The sequence below is a fragment of the Chelonoidis abingdonii genome, chromosome 4 (assembly GCF_003597395.2).
Source record: "Chelonoidis abingdonii isolate Lonesome George chromosome 4, CheloAbing_2.0, whole genome shotgun sequence".
NCBI classification, from domain to species: domain Eukaryota; kingdom Metazoa; phylum Chordata; order Testudines; family Testudinidae; genus Chelonoidis; species Chelonoidis abingdonii.
In genome coordinates, this window is record NC_133772.1 from 5,082,714 (window position 1) to 5,104,495 (window position 21,782).

The following is a 21,782-nucleotide window of genomic DNA, read 5'->3' on the forward strand; positions in this document are numbered from 1 at the left end:
TCATTTGCAGACTTCTAAAACATTTCAAATGGAGGTGCAGTCCCCTTTGGAAATTTGTTGTCTGTATATATTGTTGAATTCTGTTCAGTCAGTTTTCAGTCCAAGTCTTAGACTGAAACAGAACAGAATTCAGCTATAAATGTTGCAGCTGCTCGGCACGGCATTTGATGCAGCATAAGAAAGAACCCTAAATTGTTGGCTTCTGTGGTAATGACAACACTTCTGGGTTTTCACCTGTAGGTGGGAGTATTCACACACTGTGGCTTGAGCATAACAGCGGAATGCCTTTTCTGGGATCTGAAATTGTATTTTCATAGTTGCCTGTTGTGGGCCATTTATACACAGTCTGTGGCAGTGTTCCCTCTAGTTTTTCCCAAGCATGTGCGGAATGAATTTTGTTATATGCACCAATATGGAGGTAATGTGTGACATTTCAGCAGCAGGGGGTCCTTCGGTGCAGTGGAAGACCTGGAGTGAACCCGCTGCCGAAGCCCCAGACCGCCTCCGGGTATTTGAATCAGGCCCCGCAGTTAATAAAGCTGGTCTTGAGCACTACACACTTAGCTGGAACATGCAGGAAACTCTGTAGTGGACAGTTAGGGCACAATCTGTCCCTACACCAAATTTCTGCCTAATTCTGTTTGTGAGGTGTTGGTCTGTGCCCTGAAAGAGCTTCCTAGTATACATTTTTTTTTAGTTGAGCTAATGGAATTATGGAGAGTCTCATTTTCCATGTTTCTACTGGAGCCTCTTTAAAAATTCCATGAGCTCCAGGCCTCAATGCGAGATGAGTTCCACAGGTGTGTGTGTGTGTATAGAGGCGAGATCGAGAAAGCGCCTTAATTTTGAGGTGCAGGGCTGGGTGGAGTCATACTCCTCAGGGGAAGGAGGAGTATGATTCATAAAAGTTAAGGCCAGAAGGGACTTTTAGAACATATAATCTGGCTTCTTGTGTATTGCTGACCATTAAATTTCACCCAATAATGCATTTTTTGAAGCACTAGTAGTTGCCAGTGGTGATCTAATATCTTTTGCTATTGTGTACAATTAATATTACCCGATCACCAAGCAGGTTTCACACAACCAAAGTAGCATGTGAAAGAAAAAAGAGACACCATTAAATTCCGCCTACACCACGCTGATAGTCAAAATTAGTACAAAATATGTCCTTACACCAGTTTTTAAAGTCGCTTTGAAGGAAAATCAAGCCTACAGTACTTGTATGTCCAACTGTAAAACAACATTATTTGCCAGTTATGACAACATTGTTAGAATGGCTACCACCGCCAACATGGCATGAGTTGACGACGGCCCCGTATCTGAAAATCTTTATGAGGTCATGCCCCAAGCCTCCGGCAAATGTCAGGCTTTTATCATGAAACCCTCAATTTCATCTTTTTTTTGGCATACTTTGGATTGGCTGTTTCTATGACAGCTCTGTGACCGAATCGTTACTTACTATCTGCCAATTCTTGTATCGTCCCGCAGTTTTTAACGTTGATGTTGAATAGCGTCAGCCTAGTACCAGTCCCTTAAAAAGATTTACCAGGAGATGTCTAGGTTTAGAAATTGGGGACCTGTTGTTTACAGCATGGTTTTCCTCCCTGTATACAAATCTTCCGCTACACAGTGAGCGCTTCTGCCGTTTCCTTGTCCCCCTCTATCCTAACTCCTACATGCAGTCCTGCTGACATCCAGTTTTTATGTCCTGGACTCTTGTATGCAGTAACCCCTACATCCAGAGCTCTTCCTAAGTACCCTCTATACTTCTTCCTAGACCCTGTGCCCTATGATGTGTTCTGTATACTTTAAGCCCTGAGTCCTTTCCCTGAATACTGAGCCATGCATATTTTCCCTTATTTATTGCAGGCTGTGTAGAGCACTCCTCCTGTATGCTCTGTATCCTGTATATATACTGGGCACGCCCACTGTTACCCAAAATTGGGCCAGTTAATAAGCTTAGGGAGGACTAATGACCCACCAGAGTTTGGCAGAAAGCAGCACGTTTATTATACTGATAGCTAAGCTCAAAAGAAGTGGGGGCAGGGGTCATACTCACACTCCTAGGAGAGGCACAGCACTGGAGATGTCAGGATCCTTCAAGGTAAGCGTCCCACAGTGCAGCGATGGACAGTGTGATGAAGGCAAGTCTTCCCAAGGCACGTTGGAATGCAACGTGGCGAACCACTGGCCAGGCAGTCTGGGAGAAGGGCCTTTATGGGAGGTACAATCTTGCTCATACAATACCCATACCTTGAGAGAGCCCCATATCATATCCCCAACAGAGATTCCTGCCCTGTGATGCTGAAGGAGCCCTATATGCACTCTGTAAAGTGAGCCCATGGACTTTACCCCTATGGACTGAGCAAGCCCCTCGACCCCTGCAGACTGCACTGACCTGTGACATTAACTGTACTGGGGGAGGGGGCACGATTCAGCCTTGCGCTTCCTGCCCTTCATGGAAGAGGCAGCTCGGTGGAGATGGGTTACTGGGGGGTGAAATCAGCTGAGTGCTGAGGGAGGGGGCAGGAGGCACGTGACAGAGGGGAAGCAGCAAGTCCGCTTATAACAAGCAGAATTGGGCTTGTTGTTTGAAAAGGCACTTCACATTTTTGGGAGACGGTGCTTGCGGGGTTTTGGACTTTGTTTTATTTGTAGGTCACTTATTTGGGCTTTTTTGTAATAGGCAACTTCAAGCCAAAGTTACAGTTTAAAAATGGTTGTAGGAGTGGGTTTCGGTGATCCCTGGGGCCAACGTATATGCACATCATTACAATTTCAGAATCCTCCTAGTCCCATTCAGTAAAGAAAACACCCGCCCCCCATTCATGAACTTTCTGGCCCACCCGCTTGACACATCCTACATTCCAGTTTTTTGTTCCAAACTGGGATATGCTTCAATGGTTCAACATGGGAATGTACCACACTGAGCCACCAGAGACTGGAGAGAGTGGGGATGACTTTAAAAAATAATACATTGATGATTTTAATATGTACCTTAATGTTGAAGGCAGCAAAACCAGAACTACTAAAAAAAGATGGAATTTGTATAAACATACCTCCCTCCCCCCTCTCTGAAATGGGTCGAGATTGTTCTGAAAGGCGGTACTGCTTTTTTTTTCCTTGGGAGACTTGGCAACACTTATTCATAGATTCTAGGACTGGAAGGGACCTTGAGAGGTCATCGAGTCCAGTCCCCTGCCCTCGTGGCAGGACCAAATACTATCTAGACCATCTCTTAATAAAGACAGGAACCTCCTGGTTCTCACTGGTTTTCTCATCTAGAAATGTTTGGGGTGAGTCTCACTGTGCACTGAAGGACTGACTCCATAATCTCTGCTGGTAGGACCCTTAGGAAATAACATCCCTCTCATGCGCTGGGGTGCCATGATCCACCTTTTGTAAAAAGATGTTGTATTTTACCCCAGTTACCATTTACCTGCATGTCCTTAACTACTTTCTCTTTCAACATTTTTTCCAAGACATTACATACAATTGAGGTCAAACTAACAGGTCTATAGTTTCTTGGATCACTTTTTTTTCCTTTCTTAAAACTCAGTACTATATTAGCAATTCTCCAGTCATAGGGTATGACCCTCAAGGTTATGGATTCATGAAAAATATTTGCTATTGCGCTTGCAATTTCATCTGCCAGTTCCTTTAATATTCTTGGATGGAGCTCACCCGGGCCCAGTGATTTGGTGCCATTAAGCTGTTGGAGTTTGACTTCCACCTCAGATGTCATCTTACTTTCATATCCTCATTTCCATTAGCCACCCTGTCACTACCCTTAAGTTCCTCATTACCCTTATTAAAAACTACAGCAAAGTATTCGTGTAGGTGTTGGCCCATACCTACATTATCTTTTATCTTCACCGCATTATTAGTGGTTATCAGTCCCATTTCTTCTTTCCTTAATTTCTATTTATTTATACAGCTAAAGAAGTCACTACTATAGGTTTTAATTTCCTTTGCAAAGTTCAATTCTGCTTAGCTTTTGGCAGGTCTCACTCCTTCCTTACACTTTCTGACCTCCAAGAGGTAGCTTTCCTTGCTGATCCATTATCCTCCATTGCTTGTAGGCTTCTGCTTTCTCTTAATAATCTGTCGGAGATGCTTATTCATCCAGTTTGGTCTGCAATCCTTATGAATTTTTTCTCCTGGCTTGGGATGGAGGCCTCAGATAGTTTTTGCAAATTTGCCTTAAACTATTTCCAAGCCTCCTCCACATTCAGATCCTTGAGTTCCTCAGTCCAGAGGATTTAGAGTTAGTGGGGCTCTGTGCTCAGCTTCATTTCTGGGGATCCTCCTTGGGACTCAGCCAAGAAAAAGAACATTCTCTCTTATCTCCCCCCTGCCCCCATATTTCACTATTTTTTTCTTCATCTCCCTCCTTTAAGTAATAGTAAGTAAATGAAAATAAAGTGAGGTACCTTGATTGTTCTTGTAGTCTAACTTATTTTTCCACAGACCACTTGAAAATCGCTGGGGGTCTTAGCGGACCACTTAATGATCTTTCCAAATATTGTTTGTACCATTAGCTAACTACTGTAAAGTGCTTCGGGTAAGAGCGCTTTATAAAAAAAATGTAAAAAAACTTTGAAGTGTGGGAGGGAGCTCAGGGCTGGGGGTGCAGGACTGGGAGGAGGTTAGGGTGCGGGAGGGGGCTCAGGGCTGGGGCAGGGGGTTGGGGAGTGGAGCGCTTACCTGGGGCAGCTCCCATTTGGTGCTCGGGGTGGGGATGTGGGGGGTGTAGGAATCAGGGCATGGGGTGTGGAGGGGCTGGGGATGTGAGAGGGTGCAAGAGTCAGGACAGGGGCCTGAAGGTGTGGGCTGGGGTCATTGGGGTGCTCCCTGCCCCACCCCTACCCGCTGCTCTGAGCAGCAGGGGGGTGGATGTGTAGGGGGAGTGCGGGGGCCCTGCCTTTGCTGCACCCTGCCCCTATTCCACCGCTTTCCCCAAGGCCCAGCCCCTGCCTCTTCCCCACCTCCTCCCCCCTGGAGCGCCCAGAGTGCAGCAAACAGCTGTGCAGAGGAGGAGGAACACAGCATGCTTGGGGGAAGAGGCAGGGGAGGGGCAACTTGGCGGCCGGTGGGTGTGGAGCCTGCAGCAGGAGCCCCAGATGCTGGGAGGACCAAGCTTCTGCCCCCACAGCTGCCCGGTGTCGCCTATAGGATAAACCTGCTTGCTTGCATATATATATATATGCATATAAAACTATATTTTCTTATAGTTTAAGTATTTGGTTTATTGTAATAGGTTTATAGATTTATATTAAAGTAAGTTCAGCGGTAATGTAAGGGGCCTACAGACCATATCCTGTATGTTAAGCTAAGGCAAAGTTAGCATATCTTATTAAGACCTTTTACCAAGAGAGGCAGATAATGGAAGAATGGTGCAGGGGGTTTCCAAGTTTGTACCCACAGACTTAACAGGTACACAACAAGGAAAGAACTGAAATGACTGAAGAACAAAAATAACCTATGTGCGTATGTACCTGTCATCAATACGCACAAACATACTAGCCTATGGAATACGCGTACCCTAACAGTTTTGTGGATGAGGAATGAAATTTGGGCATAGGAGGAAGGATTACAAGAAGTGGAAGATTGGACAAATGACCAGGGAGGAGTATAAAAATATTGCTCAGGCATGCAGGAGTGAAATCAGGAAGGCCAAATCACACCTGGAGTTGCAGCTAGCAAGGGATGTTAAGAGTAACAAGAAGGGTTTCTACAGGTATGTTAGTAACAAGAAGAAGGTCAGGGAGAGTGTGGGACCCTGAATGGGGGAGGCAACCTAGTGACAGAGGACGTGGGAAAAGCTGATGTACTCAAATGCTTTTTTTGCCTCTGTCTTCATGAACAAGGTCAACTTCCAGACTACTGCACTGGGCAGCACAGCATGGGGAGGAGGTGACCAGCCCTCTGTGGAGAAAGAAGTGATTCAGGACTATTTAGAAAAGCCGGACAAGCACAAGTCCATGGGGCTGGATGTGCTGCATCTGAGGGTGCTAAAAGGAGTTGGCGGATGTGATTGGCAGAGCCATTGGCCATTATCTTTGAAAACTCATGGCAATCGGGGGAAGTCCCGAATGACTGAAAAAAGGCTAATGTTGTGCCCATCTTTAAAAAAGGGAAGAAGGAGGATGTGGGGAACTACAGGCCAATCACCTCAGTCCCTGGAAAAATCATGGAGCAGGTCCTCAAGGAATCAATTCTGAAGCACTGAGAGAGGAAAGTGATCAGGAACAGTCAACATGGATTCACCAAGGGTAAGTCATGCCTGATTAACCTAACTGCCTTCTATGAGGAGATAACTGGCTCTGTGGAAAGCAGTGGAAGTGTTATTCCTTGACTTTAGCAAAGCTTTTGATACGGTCTCCCATGGTATTCTTGCCAGCAAGTTAAAGAAGTATGGGTTGGATGAATGGACTATAAGGTGGATAGAAATCTGGCTAGATCATCGGTCTCAATGGCTCGTGATCAATGGCTCCATGTCTAGTTGGCAGCCGGTATCAAGTGGAGTGCCCCAACGGTTGGTCCTAGACAAATTAGAGGATTGCTCCAAAAGAAATTTGATGAGGTTCATCAAGGACAAGTGCAGAGTCCTGCACTTAGGACGGAAGAATCCCATGCACTGCTACAGACTAGGCACCAAATGGCTAGGCAGCAGTTCTGCAGAAAAGGACCTAGGGATTATAGTGGATGAGAAGCTGGTTATGAGTCAACAGTGTGCCCTTGCTGCCAAGAAGGCTAATGGCATTTTGGGCTGTATAGTTAGGAGCATTGCCAGCAGATTGAGGGATGTGATCATTTCCCTCTATTCAGCATTGGTGAGGCCTCATCTGGAGTACTGTGTCCAGTTTTGGGCCCCACGCTACAAGAAGGATGTGGAAAAATTGGACTGAGGGGGCTCACCCTTGGCGGCTCCCTGCAAGTGGCAACATGTCCCTCGGCTCCTAGGCGGAGGCGCAGCAGAAGGTACTCCCACAGCTCCCATTGGCCGCAGATCCCAGCCAATGGGAGCTGCAGAGCCAGCACTTGGGGTGGGGCAGGGGTGATGCACGGAGGTCCCATGGCTGTCCCTTCGCCTAGGAGATGAGGGATATGTTGCTGCTTCTGGGAAGCCGCCCGGAGCCAGGTAGGAAGCCTGCCAGCTCTGCGCTAACTGGACTTTTAACATTGGAAAACCGAACACCTGGCAACCCTAAAGGGTTCACCTCCCACCCTGGAAAGGAGGGGGGCACTGAGCAATGTCTGAAGTCAGTGTGTGCCTCTGCAACTGCTGCTGGTGCTCATGTGCTGCCACCACTTTTTGTTGCTGCTGCTTAACCTACATCTTTAGTGATTTCAGCTCTGAGTGATATCACTGGGTGTGCATTGCTTTTCCTTTCCCCGCTGCCCTTTCATCGCATGTAGGGCATAGCCCTTAGCCTAGACCTGCTTCTCAAGACTCAACCTCTGACAATCACTAAAAGGAAGCAGTGACTTTCAATGCAGCCTAATTAGCTCCATCATTAAACACTGGAGAGAAAAGGGTCAAATGGTGCTTAGGACTCTAGCCAGACCTCCAGGGCTGTCCCTAGACATTGTGGTGCCCTATGCAGCCCCCCTGGAGGTGGGGAGCTGGCCCCAGGCCTCCATGGGAAGGTGTGGGGGCACCCAAGGTCTGTGGGAGGCAGGAGCAAGCTTAGAGAGGTAGGGGGGAAACTGCCCCCCAGCACGAGCCAGTAGAGTGGAGCAGGTTGGGGCCAGGTCACTCCACTTCCCGCCACCTGGTGATTGCAGGGCAGGCCTGACATTCATGGGGTGGTGGGAAGTGGAGTTACCCAACCCACTCCACTCTGCTCCCCTGGCTCCCAGTCTTGGGGGGCAGGGGAGAAATACCCCCCAGCACTCATTGGCAGCACAGCTGGGAGCTGGTGGAACGGAGCGGGCTGGGGCTGAGTTGCTCCAGTTCCCACCGCCTGGTGAGTGCAGAGCGCGCCCGACCCCTGCTGCAGTCCCCCTGGATGTAGCTCAGAGGAAGGGGTGGAGGGTGGGGCTGGGGCGGAGCAGGGGTGGGGTCAGCTTTCCTGGCTGGCTCAGGTGCCCCAAATGTCCTGGTGCACTATGCAGCTGTGTAGTTTGCATATGGGTAAGGATGGCCCTGCAGACCTCACCCCAGAAGGGAATAACACTTATCTTCCTGCCCCACCCAACCTTCCTTTTTTCATTGGGATTTGGGATCCAACCCCCTGTTTCGTCAAACCATCTTATCTTGTACTAGATTGGGCTGTATCTGTACTAGCTGGAATATATTGACATAGATATCTAGTACCTAGTACACTAGCAACAACTTTGCCAAGTTCACAGACTGGACAGTGAACTCGTAAGCATCTGCTTTACTACATGGGCTGACTTTGGTTCACAGCCTCTGGTTCAGGCCTCAGATCTTGCACCAGGCCCAGTGCTCCAGGCTCTCTCTACGACACCTTCTGGGCTAGCTCCTGCTGTGCCTTAACAGTGCTTGTAACTATTGCTTGTTTCCTGGTCTTTAGGCGGGTTATATATTAATTATATAGATTACTAAGAATCCCCAGTTATCACTTTGAGGGTTGACAGGTTCTTGCCCCAAGATCAGGCCCAGTATTATTCAAATTATTATATAGTTGGGAACCCCGATGTGCACAGTTGCAACAACTCACGCTATAGGAACTCTTTTATATAGTTACAAATATAGTTTATTAATGCATTTAGCACAGTCACAAACACTCCAACTCAGGAAGATAGATAGATACTATAGAATGTACATCTGCACATCCATATACTTTCACCATCTCTGTAGAACAACCTGAAATGTTAGCCATCATCTTTGTCATCACTATCACCTTCCCCCTCATCACCAGTGGCCATCACTCTGGCACCTCCCAAGGATTACATCTCTCTCTCCTATCACCTCTAGGCTGGGATGCCACTTTTATAATATGTTTGATGCATATTCAGTAGGGGATTTCCCCCCTTTTCTTTATTTGTATTTGCTTGCCTTATTAATGTTGGCATGTCTTTTTCCTATAGGTTAGTATATCAATGATCTCAACTTATTATCATATACGTCAATTCGTTACCATGGCCCTTTTGTGGTTAGGTATCACATTTGTTATTTCTGTCCTAACTGGTTATTTCAGTTCTTTTCAAGTTGTGGTGTACCTGTTAAGTTTAAAAGGATATGAACTTAGGAAAGCCCCTATGCCAACCTGCTTTAGCACATCCTCTGTTTAGAGTCACAGCCATCTATGGACCTTATGCTTTAGCTCATCACCATCTATCTAGGTGAAAAGTCCCAAACATATGTATGCTAACTTCGCCTTAGCTCAACATACAGGATATGGCCTGAAGATCCCTTGTATTACAGCCAAAATATTCTCTAATATAAATCTATAATAATATAACAAATAAACCCATAAGAAGATGGCGTCTCCCAAGAGTGTGCCTAAGGATGCTCAAGTTATGGCCCAGATCCTGAAGGACATGGGGATCACGGAGTATGAACGCTGGGGTTCATCAATCAGATGTTGGAATCTGTGTGCAGTAAGTTGTCAACATGTTAAATACAGAACATACTGCACTGCCTTTCAGATGTGACCTCCCCTAGGCGGTACTGGGCACCTCTCTCACACAGGCTATTGCAGAAGTGGAGGGGCTTTGGAGAAAGTCAGTTAGGATGATCAAAGGCCTGGGAAAACTGGAGACCAATAAGAGGGACTGTTTAAGTATGTACAGTAATAAATGGTACAGAGAAGGAAGTTCAGGTGTGCCTGCCTATCTTGGCATAGGAGAACAAGTGACTGTTAAATTAAATTGCATTAGCCTGCTAAACCCAGGGTTGTGAGTTCAATCCTTGAGGGGGCCATTTAGGGAACTGGGGTAAAAATCTGGGGATTGGGCTTGCTTTGAGCAGGGGGTTGGACTAGATGACCTCCTGAGATCCCTTCCAACCCTGATATTCTATGATAAACTAAAATTCTATGAAAATAAGAAAAGATATATAGGCAAGCAGTCATTTATAATATGGCTCCTTCGTGGGCTCCAGATTTGTATAATTTTTGGTGGTGGCCAGAATGGGTCTAACACCCATCCCCAACATGTGCCTTGTAAACCAATATATAGCCTTACCCCTGTCCACCCTATGCCTCCAGCTGGGCCTGGGAGCAGGGCCATGTCTCTGGGAGGGGGGACCCAGACACTGGTAAGGAGGCTGAGGCTGTGGCCACAGCTGGGACCCTGGGTGCATGGCTGGGAATGGAGCCTTGACAGGCAGCGGTGCCTCCGGGTGTGGGGTTGTCAATAGAGGCCCCAGGCAGCAGCTAGTACCCTGCATAAAATGTGGGGGTGCTGCAGCACCCCCATGTCCTTATTTCCCGCACCTATGAAAATAAGGTTAAGCATGCCTTCAAGTTGATGCTCAGTGGACAATTGTGAACAGAGATATTGTTCACATCAAAATGAACGTAAAATATAAGCCCAAACATTGGTGGAGCCGGGCCCATGTTCCTGAATAGTGGTAGAGCTCGGGCACCACAGCCCCGTATAACTCGCTGCCTATGGGCTCCTTTACATCACTGTGGCAATGTAGGGTCCTTAAAACTTTCACAGTTTTAATGCTTCTGGGGGAATTGACTGAGAATGGGAACAGTTAACTAACAATAGGAACATTGACAATGTTACTACATAGACAGGCTGCTACGTTTCTGCCTCAGAGAATGAGATCAATTATCCATCAACTGCAGCTTTAACTGTTACTAGGCAGTCAGACTGCTACATTTGTGCCCCAGAATATGAGATCAACTAACTAACAGGCAGGCTGTTACATTTCTGCTTCTAGCCTGCCTTGTGCATAATAAAGCACATTGCCATGATAAAAAGCACATCCTTTCCATGCCAGAGAGCTGCAGTAGCAAGTGAGAGGGACAAAATCTCTTTCTCTCTCTCGCTTGTTGGCACACACATAGGCCCAGCCCCACCCTGCCCTCCTGACGATGATCAACCATGCAGGTATGCATGCCCAGCCCCCCTCTCGTCTCTGAGGCTGCTCCAGGAACGCTGGAACAGATGCGCTGCCTGGGCTGCCGGGGAAGAGGCACATGTCCCCTGGCAGATTTTTTTGCATTTTTCTGCATGTGTGTGTGAGGGAGTGGGGCACAGAAAAATGTGGGCCATATGAATTCTGCACCCTCACAGGCGTGCAGTATTCTGTCAGGGGTAAAGTCTGGCATGGACTTTGGATGCGAACTTCTGAAGCCTGTGCTGTGCAGGAGTACAGGCCGTGTGCAACCAGCAGACCTCAATGCCGCATGGGGGGCAGCAGGTGACCCCCCTCGCCCTCTCAGTATCACGCGGGGAGATGATGCTGGAGCCCATGGCCAGCAGCACAGCCTTCATCCCCTGCCAGCTCAGCACCTGCCAGCAGAATTTGCAGCACCTGGTGCTAGTGGCCGTGACGGCTCTGGATCAGAAGGGCCTGTCCCTGGGGAGAGATGATGGGGCTCCCTGCTGCTCTGAGCGCCCCTAAGACCCACTTAGCTGATCCCAGCCCTCCACTTTTCTCCAGGTTCCCCCCCACTCAGGAGCTTTGCCCCAGGGACTGCTCCTCCCCAGCTGCTCCCCCCACACTCAGTGCCCCCCACACTCACTGCTCCTCCCCAGCTGCTCCCCCCACACTCAGTGCCCAGCTGACACTCCCCCCAAAAACAAACTCAGATGCACCAAACCCCAACACTTCACTGCCATCCCCCCAGAAAAACTGCTCCCCCCAACACTTCACTTGCTCCCCCCAGCTGCCTCCTTCCAGCACTCACTCCCCCCCAACACTCACTGCTCCCGCGCTGCTTCCCCCCAACACTCAAACTGCTCCCCCCAGCTTCTCCCCCAACACTCACTTCTTCCCCCCCACAGTCACTGCTCCCCCCACACTCACTTCTCCCCCCACACTCACTGCCCCCCCAGCTGCTGCTTCCACACTCACTGCCCCCCCTCACTCACTGCTCCTCCCAGCTGCTCCTCCCACACTCACTGCTCCCCGCAGCTGCACCCCCCCCACACTCACTGCCCCCCCCCAGGACACAGCCCAATGCCCTCCCACTGCTCCAACGCCCCTCTCCCCCCTGGGGAGACACGGACACGCCAACAGCTTCCTCCGCGGTTCGGTCGCTGCTCCCTGCTGTCACAACCACTTGTCATCACCCCGGCGGGGGTGGGGCCCTGGGTCGTAGGTCGCTTCTATTGGTTAGGAGGCCTGTCACTCCAGTCTCCTTTCAGCTGCTGATTGGGAGAAGCCGAGGAGGGGCGGGATGGGGGAGCGGGTAGGGAGGACAGTGGCGGCGGGAGGCTGGTTCCCCCGATCTCGGGGACCTGGCCGGGGGCGCTGCAGGTAAGAGCGCAGGGCTGGGCTGGGCTGTGTGCGGGGGGCGGCAGGTGCCCCCCCCCGCCCTGTCTGTATGGTAGCACGGCCGTTCCGGAGTGGGGAGGCGGGCGCCATGGCGGTTATTGAGGGGAAGGGGCGCGGTGGCCGTTACTGGGGGGCAGGCGGGCAGAGCGCGAGGAAGCGCGCGCGCCCGGTTGCTCCTCACTCCCCTCAGCAGCCGAGTTAACGTCACGCGCCGCGGGCGGGTCCGTCCTGCTCAGAATAAAGCCCGAGCGCCCGGCGCAACGGCCGCCCAGCTGCTCGGCGCTGCCTGTTTGCCGGCTAGGCTGGATTTCCAGGCTACGTTTTCCTTTCTCATCTTTTTACTGAGACCCAAGTTTATTCTGGGGGAACACGTGACTTCGAGGTGCCCTGATTTTCTGGGTTTGATCTGCCAGTGGGGACTGCCTTTGCCAGCTGTTCCTTTGTCTCTTTATCTGCTATTTCACCTCTCGCCACTGGAGTGTACAATTGGGTTCCCAAAGATTCATGAAAGGCCAGATTTTTTTAAAGGTTGAAAGCACCTAGATGCTTTTGAGAATCCCACTAGTCATCTAAATACCTGGCCCTATATATATCTAAAAATCTGGCCCTACGGGCACTACGTAATCGTATGTGAAATCCTTCTCAAAGACAAATTTCTACTGCCATTTTTTTTGTACTAAATATTGGTATACAACCCCAAGATAGATTGACAACCACAAGCATTCAGAAATCATGAGTTATACACCCTAAAGTCATGAAGTTAAATAAATATATACATACATTTTGGGTTCTTTTAATTTGCCTTTTTGTTTCTGAGCCCTTAGGGCATACAGCAGAAGCATGTATCTACCTCAAAGAGTCCATGTACCTAAAAGAGTTGTACATTCCTATAATATTCAATACCATTTTGGACTTCAGATAACATGGGTTTTCCTCTTGCCCCCCATTTATAACTGCAACCTTATTAAAAATCCTTATTTCTGTAAGTAATTCCTCATCTTGCAGATACTGAAGTTTACACTTTCCTCTTCTATTACTTCATTTGTTGCATACATAGATGTTGATTTTTGTACAAAACTGTTTATTCTTCTAATTACATATTTTAATTTCATTGTCTTTTATGTATATCTTGTTTTGGCACATTTCAGTGATGTTCTTCATTCTGACAAGTTTATTGTTCGTTACTGGCAAAGTCAATGATTTTTTTTTCTGTTACTTCTTTGCATTGGTTGGGTGGGGACATGGTGGTGATATCACCTAGCTTGTCTTTTGGTGAAACTAAAAGCTTTGGGTCCACTAGCTTTGGGTCCACTGTGTTTTTACAGTGGGAAAGGTAATGCATGTTTGTTACCCTATGATTAAAAACACCCCTTTTCTTAGCACTGAGGACACAGATGTTAAATGAACCATTATTATTCAGAACTTGACAACCCTGATACTGATTATGTGGCTAACACTGCTCCTTTGCCATCAGAGCTATTTGCATCTGATGGCTGCAGCCCCCAGTTATGTGGGTATCAGGAAAAAAAACAGTTAAAACATTTTAAACTAAAGCATTAATAGAGACTTTTTCTCCCTTAATTTCACTTTCCTTCTCTTTCGTTATTAAAGGCTAGTCTACAGGGTGTGACACTAAAGGTGTGACATTAATGCACAAAGTTTTTACAATGCCTTAAACCTCTGTGTGAATGCTCTCTTTCAGAAGTGGCCTTAGTTTTGCATTGACAGTCAGGGCTACCATAGAAGATTGTAGGAGTGTTTCCCCTAAAAACTATTAATCATCAGGCCTTTGACTTGTTTTCTACATTTTTAAAGTTTTGTATAGTTTAGGTGTCATCCACATTTGATTTTTTTTTTTTTTAAGTACAAAGAGAAGGGGAGAAGCATTGGAGCGCTCATCTTAGCTTTTCTGGTTGTTCCGTGTAGAAAAGCATTTGCAATATTTCACAGATATCAATTTTGACCCAAGAAAATTTCAATAAATTGAAACGTAAGGTTAAAGGTTAAATTTTAAGGCGATCTCTCTCCTTCTCTTTGCCCTGCACTGGTCAGGACATATTTCATGAGCCGAAGAATGAAGGCCTCATTGTGTCATGTGTAATGGGGCTGTTGATGTCTTACTGAAAATTAGTGGGTTTTTTTGGGAGAGGACCAACCAATATTAAAAAAAAAAAGAAAAAGGGGGGGGAGGGGCTGACAAGAACTCAGGAACCTGAGAATGACAGTCCCCAGGACCAGTGGGGAGAGGGCCGTGCCCCAGGTCAGTCTGACTGACAGGGCAGGCAAGCCAGTGAGCGAGTCAGGAGCTTGGGGGCTTTATCTGTGTGAGCTGGAGCTGCCTGAGTCAGATCAGGGCAAGATAAGGAGAGAGCAGCAGCCTGAGCTGGGCTGGAGGCAGAGCAGCAGCGCTAAGCCAGAGGAGCCAAGTTGAACTGGAGGCAGAGGAGCCAGAGCTAGGGATCTGAAACAGCACAGACCAGCTGTGCCCATGGTGAGCCAGGGCTGAGCTACAGTAGGGAGCTGTGGGACCACAGTCAGGCTAGCGGATGCTGGCTGTACCACAAGTAACACTGCAGCCAAATGTGGTGAGCAGCTGGGGAGAGTGAGGGGGGAATCCTGGGCAGAGGGCCCAGTGCAGGGAGACGTTGCCAGACTGGAGAGGGCACAGGAACTAGGGTTGCCAGGCATCCGGTTTTCAACCGGGATGCCCAGTCAAAAAGGGGCCCTGGTGGCTCCAGTCAGCACTGATGACTGGGCCATTAAAAGTCCAGTCGGTGGTGCAGCAGGGCTAAGGCAGGCTCTCTGCCTGCCCTAGCTATGCATAGCTCCCTGTAGCAGCTGGCATGTCCCTGTGGCCCTTAGGTACAGGTGTGATCAGGGGTGCACTGCCCCTGTCCCGAGTGCTGTCTCTGCAGTTCCCATTGGCCGGGAGCTGCAAGACGGTGCCTGCAGGTGTGGTCAGTGCGCACCACGCAGAGCTGCTTGGCTGCGCCGCTGCCAGTCTTCCTAGGGTCCAGATATAGCAGCTGCTTCCTGGAAGCCTGCCTTAGTCCCGCTACACCACCGACTGGGAGCCGCCTGAGCTAAGCCCAGTCCAGCCAGAGACCGAACCCCCTGCCCCTGGTCGGAACCCTCTTCTGCACCCTGACTCCCTCTCAGAGCCTGCATCCCCTCCTGTCCTGGAGGCCCCCCACACTCTGAACCCCTCATTTCTAACCCCACTCTGGAGCCTGCACCCCCAGCTTGAGCCTGCATCCCTTCCCGCATCCCAAAGCCCTGCCCCGGTAAGTGAGGGTGGGGGAGAGTGAGCGATGGAGGGAGGGGGGCTGGAGTGAGTGAGGCCAGGACCTCAGAGAAGGGGTGGGGCAAGGATGTTCAGTTTTGTGTACCAGAAAGTTGGCAACCCTAACGTGAACCCTATGGGAGGGCCAATACGGGGGAGAAGGGTCTTGCCATCTATAGCCTGAAAGTGTGTGGCCACCACCAGAGCAAGTATCTAACCCATGGTATCACCACAGTGCAGCCAAGGCCTGAGAAAGTGGCCTGAGATGTGTGAGAAACAGACTGTGAATGTTTATGGCTGTTTATGGTGTTCCCCATGCCCGTATGGTGGGATCCTTTGTTCCTTTAACCTTTTCTATTTTTCCCTTATTTTTCTCACAGTTGCTGTTTAATAAATTGTATTTTAGTTTGAACTTAATGTAGTGATCAGTGGGTCAGGGAAGTAGATAGTATGAAGAGAGAACTCTAGAGTGGGGACACTCCAGTGCCTGTTCTAAGTGAGCACAACAAGACTGCAGGTTAAGCTCTCCCAGGAATCCTGGGTCCAGCCTTCTTGGGGTTACAAGGACTCTGCTCTGCACAGAAGAGAGGAAGAGGAGTCCTTGGTCAGGCAGGCCTCCATGTAAGGGGAATGGGAGCAAGGACTCGGATCCATTTGCTCTCTGATTCCACTACGGTAGTGTAGAAGCCAGGAAAGTTGCCTACAACAGCAGGATCACGCCCCCCCCCCCCCTTACACTGGTAGATCCTGCTGTGCACACAGAGGGTTTTGGCCTAGCTGTACTGTATGCAATGCATATGAAGTGGTGGCTCTTTTGTCCGATTAGAATTAACCAGTTGATCCATATTTTTGGTGCTCTAACTGTAAAGATTCCCCTTTGATCTCACCTCTCCAGAGTGCCAGAGTCCAAAATACCATCTTTAGAAAAATGGCATTAAAACTGTCTCCACAAATACTTAACCACCTGCATCTGTACCTATGTAACGGAGTTAATTGGTGCAAGTCACCCCGTCAAAGGGGGCCATGTAGCTTATAAGATTAACCTGCTTGCTTGCACATATATAATCTTTTCTTATAGTTTAAGTATTTGGTTTATTGTAATAGGTTTATAGATTTATATTAAAGTAAGTTCGGCTATAATACAAGGGACCTACAGGCGATACCCTATATGTTGAGCTAAGGCAAAGTTAGCATATATCTCAGGTTTCAGTGATAGCCGTGTTAGTCTGTATCAGCAAAAATTCCAGTTCTGCAGCTTCAGTTTCGCCGTATGAAGAGGAAATCCATCAACTTCATGAAAAAACTTGGACAGATACAGACAGAAGACTCAAATGTGAAGCTGCAGAACTGGAATTAATTTGTAAACTAGATACCATCAGATTAGGCCTGGATAAAAACTGGGAGTGGTTGGGTTATTACAAAACCTAAACTTAATTTCCACAATACTAATTTTTCTCTACTGTTACTCATACCTTCTTGTCAACTGTCTGTAATGGCCCACTTTCTTACCATTTCAAAAGTTATTTTTCCTTACTTGGTATCCTGCTGTTAATTGATTTATCTCGTTAGACTGACCTAACACTTGGTAAAGCACCCCCATCATTTCATGCATTTTTACCTGCTCCTGTATTTTTTACTTCATACATCTGATGAAGTGAGTTCTAGCCCTTGAAAGCTTATGCCCAAATACATTTGTTAGTCTCTGTAAAGTCCCACAAGGACTCCTTGTGTGTAGTGTTGTGATTTTTTTTTTGTTTTTTTTTTAATCTATCTGTCTGTCTATCTATCTATCTATCTATGTCTGGGACCTTTCACCCAGATAGCAAAGTCAAGACACACACACACACACACACACACACACACACACACACACACACACACACACACACACACACACACACACACACACACACACACACACACACGTCTGTGACATTTCACTAGATAGATAGATAATGGTAGAATGGCATATTTTTCCAGGTCTGTACCCTCAGACTTAACAGGTACACCACAAGGAAAGAATCGAAATAACCAGGAGAATAAAAATGTGTGTGTATGATGTAATGTCATTAATATTTATATACATGTCATCAATACATACAAACATACTAGTCTATGGATTAAGTGTATTCTAACATTTTTGTGGATGAGAAATAAAGTTAGTGCATAGAAGGAGGGTTCAGACACCTGTGCCCTATAAAAAAGGGCCTCGCTAGAGAGGCTGTACTTGTTTTTCTTAGAACTTTCTAAGTTCCAAGGGGAGTGGCTAAGCTTGGTTTCCCTAAGCTTTTGTTCTTAATTTTGTGTATTAGGTTTTAATTTTAAGTTAGTTAAGTAAACTCTAAGTTAGCTTCAATAGCTCTAGCTTCTTCTAAGCTCTGCATCTCTCACTCGAACCTGAACTGCCAAAGGCGAGGCTGGTCCTGTGTCTCTCACCACTGGGTTATCAAGGAAGGGTGTGAATATATTAACCAGAGCTTTGTAATATATAATACCATATGTATCTTTTGAATAGCAGTAATACAATTGTAACTTTGTAACACTGATTATTTTACTATTTAATTACTACTTTTTCTTAATAAAAAGTCTTTAAGGTGATATCTGTCTCACTGTAAGTTTCCTGTCATACCCTTGAGGGTCCTTCGTAAATTCTGTGGAGCCTAATTCGGGACAAAAACCTTATTATCTTCTAATCAAACAAATTGGCGAGCCTAAAACCGATACTATCCAAATTAATATTATTAACCTCCTAAATCAGGCAACAGACTGGTGAGCCAGGTATGTTATGCTTATATAAAAAGCACATAAGATCTTTTTATAGGGGTACAACATACAACAGGCAGGACACTCAGGAGTGTGTGACAGGGATTCCAGGCATCTTTAGGTCCCTAAGAATCTCACCTGAGGCATAAGTGAAGAGTTAGGCCTGGTCTACACTTGAGGGCGGGGGGGGGCAGGGAAATCGACCTAAGATATGTCAACTTCAGCTACACTATTCTCATAGCTGAAGTTGTGTATCTTTGTTCGATTTACCTCATGTCCTCACAGTGCAGGGTTGATTGCCGCAGCTGCCCCATCAACTTTGCTTCCACCTCTCACGAGCCAGAGTTCAGCAGTTGATGGGAGAGTGATCAGGGATCCATTTATCATGTCTACACTACTAGCGATCGATCTATCAGGGAGTTAGAGAGCAAGATTGTGTGTCTTACTCACTCTTAAGAACACAGGAACCTGATTTCCTGTGACTGCTTTTTGGCAACGATACCAGAATTTCCTGTTATGTACTGTGGTTTGACTTAGAGTTTTAGCTTAGAGGTTTTGAATTTAAGATTGCAAGACAGAGTTAAGTGTTATTTAAAGTGATACTTGCGTTTAAAGGGGTTTGTTGAAGGTTGAAGTTATAACAAATAGTACAGATAAGATATATTAGCAGTAGCATTGGACCCGATGACACACACTAGTGGTGTAGGGGTTAATAAATCTATGTATAAATTGCTGCCAAGAGGCCACAGTAACTCAGAACTTGTATGATTCGAACTATCTTATTTCAGTCCCCTCAACTCTCCCTGACTGCACCTCTAATCCGTCTGCCTCAGTTTCCCCCAGCTGTTTGGCAGGTCCCGACAGAGAAAAAGAGACCTCTCAATCAGCTTCGAGCCATCGAGGGAAGAGAGGGGAATGCGCCCCCACCTGTCTATCATTTATTTGGGACTTATTGAACTAAGTGTAAAAAAACAATTTGGGTGTTGTCCCTTCACAAAACAACAGGAAACACCTTCAGTTTCAGAGTAAAGAACAGCAGAATGTTCATTGTATAGTTTATTACATAGGCTAGTTAATAGTGAAATTTTAGAATTGAAATGAGTTCTGTGTTGCGTGTTAAGATGAGTGGAGCAAGGACAAGAGTAGAGTTTGTTGGAGTTACCGGCAGGATGGCTTTACAAAACTTTGCCAGAAAATACGTTCAGGAACATGATGGAGGTTTAGTACAGCTGAGAAATAGTGAAATGATCTCTAAGCATTTTAACCCGTGGGGTTTTGTAAGTGAGGCGTTTAATGTAGAAACAAGGCAAAAAAAAAAAAGGCTAAACTGGTGAAGGGAATAGCTGTTGAATGTCTGCTCATGGCTTGTAGTTCACTGGGAAAGAAATTGAATAAAAAATTAGAGTTACTCAGAAAAGCCCAGGAAACTTTGGATGAGGGAGGAAAGGTTATTCAGGATTTAACAAATCGGCTACATGTAGTGTCAAAGAAGCAGTCAGAACTTTTCCAAAAGAAGCAGAAGTTAAAGAAAACATTAAAACTGTGTAGGTACCAAATATAGGAAGCAGGAGAGGGAGCACATTGTTGGCAGGAGCGAGTGAATGTTAGCTTAAAATTACTGGACGGGGCTATAAATCAGACCGAGGTTGGCTGTTGAAAAGAATCAAAGAGTTGGAAAAGATAGAAAATGTTCCTAGAGGAGGACGAAGAATCAGTTCCCATCTTTGTGCGTTGGCCTGCTAACGCCAGGATTGTGAGTTCAGTCCTTGAGGGGGCCATTTAGGGATCTGGGGCAAAAATCTGTCTGGGGATTGGTCCTGCTTTGAGCAGGGGGTTGGACTAGATGATCTCCTGAGGTCCCTTCCCACCCTGATATTCTATGATTCTGCTGGCATCGTGAAACTGACGAAGATAGAGAAAACTGCAGGTCCAATTACTAAAAGTAGGGCGAGAGAGTTAGTTCAGGCTGATACATTACCTTGAGGAGCTGAATTGGAGATTGAGTCTCAGAAGCCACTGGGAGAGTCAAAAGAGGAAGTTAGCAGTGCAGCAGCTACCAGCTGTCTGCAGATTTTAAAAAAAAGGAAGTCCTAGGGTGGTATCACAAGAGGTGGAGTTGAGTGTCATCACAGAGAAGGCGACTAGTGATGTAAAGGATAAGCTGAGCAGAGCAAAGTGGGAGGAAATATCCTCTCCTCTGTGTCCTCCCCTGATAGTGAAGAGGGAGTGCCTTTAGAGACTGTAATTGTTCAGGGACTAGAAGATGCAGTGTCACAAGTGACACAAATAGCTAGGGCCTCTGATGTAGTAATCTCTAGGTTACAACAGAGAAAGATACAATAACCAAGGGATGCAATTCCTGCTCCTCCACCCAATGTTACATTGATGCCATATAGATCAAGAGACCCAGCCCCTTTGGGTGGACACTTATTGGCATTTGGGCAATTGTCAGCATTGCCTAGGTCCCTAGAATTTTGTGAACCCTCTTCACCCCCTTGGTAAACACCCTACTACACCAGATCTTAATGAACTGAAAGATGTCCTGCATCAGTGTGGAGATGCCTTGAGGGTAGGATGTAGAGGTTTTATGGAAAGTTACTCTGCTCATCCAGGATTATTTCCAGGGGAAAGTTCTAATAGCTCCGAGGGGGAAAATGTGAATTTGGGTAGAAAAAGTCAAAACATAAAAATTATAGATTCAAGCTCAAATAAAAGCCCATATCCCAATCTGGAGAAAAGATCCCCAAATTCTAATTCTGATTGCTATGTAGCAGTTGTTACAGATATTAAGACCCTAGATCTGGTAGCTAAGCAAGTGGGAATGATGGAGGATTCTTCGGTTGCAATGCATGCGCAACGTGCACAAAAAACAGCAGAAGTGTTTGGCTTACCAAGAACAGATTGGGTTAAAATCTTACAACTCCTCACAGTGAATTGAGCATTACGGAGTACTTTGCCACCTGAGTTTAGGGTAGGAGAGAGATCTTTTAAAGACACAGTAGCCCTATTGGAACATAATCAGCATCTGGGGCAAGCTGAAGTGGCCATCCTGTCTAACCAAAAGCAGAGATCTAATGAGTCCCCACATCAATTGCAGTTAAGTGCAGCATGGCACAGTCACATAAGAGAAAATAGATAAGCCACCATATGTTAGTTTGTTGGTCAATAACTCTCTTAACCTTTTTCTGAAAATGGGGAACATGCATATAAATGATAGCACTTCTTTAAGAAGGCAATTAGCCTTTCTGGCCAAAGCATATTCTCAGGAAGACCCTAAAATAGTCGGTGTGGAGCTCCTGTTGCAAT

The 21,782-nt window shown here is 46.8% G+C and overlaps 1 protein-coding gene across 2 annotated transcripts in view; it reads left to right on the forward strand.

Moving 5' to 3' along the window:
* Positions 1-5,791: 5,791 nt before the first annotated feature.
* LOC116815084 (uncharacterized) overlaps positions 5,792-21,782 on the forward strand; it is a 31,948-nt gene continuing 15,957 nt past the window's right edge. The window contains exon 1 of one of the 2 annotated variants that reach the window (XM_075065879.1): positions 5,792-6,275. The gene's annotated coding sequence lies outside the window, so the exon portion shown is untranslated. Of the gene's footprint in view, positions 6,276-12,324; positions 12,413-21,782 lie in introns of those variants that run through there. The other variant, XM_032763128.2, reaches the window with a different exon arrangement.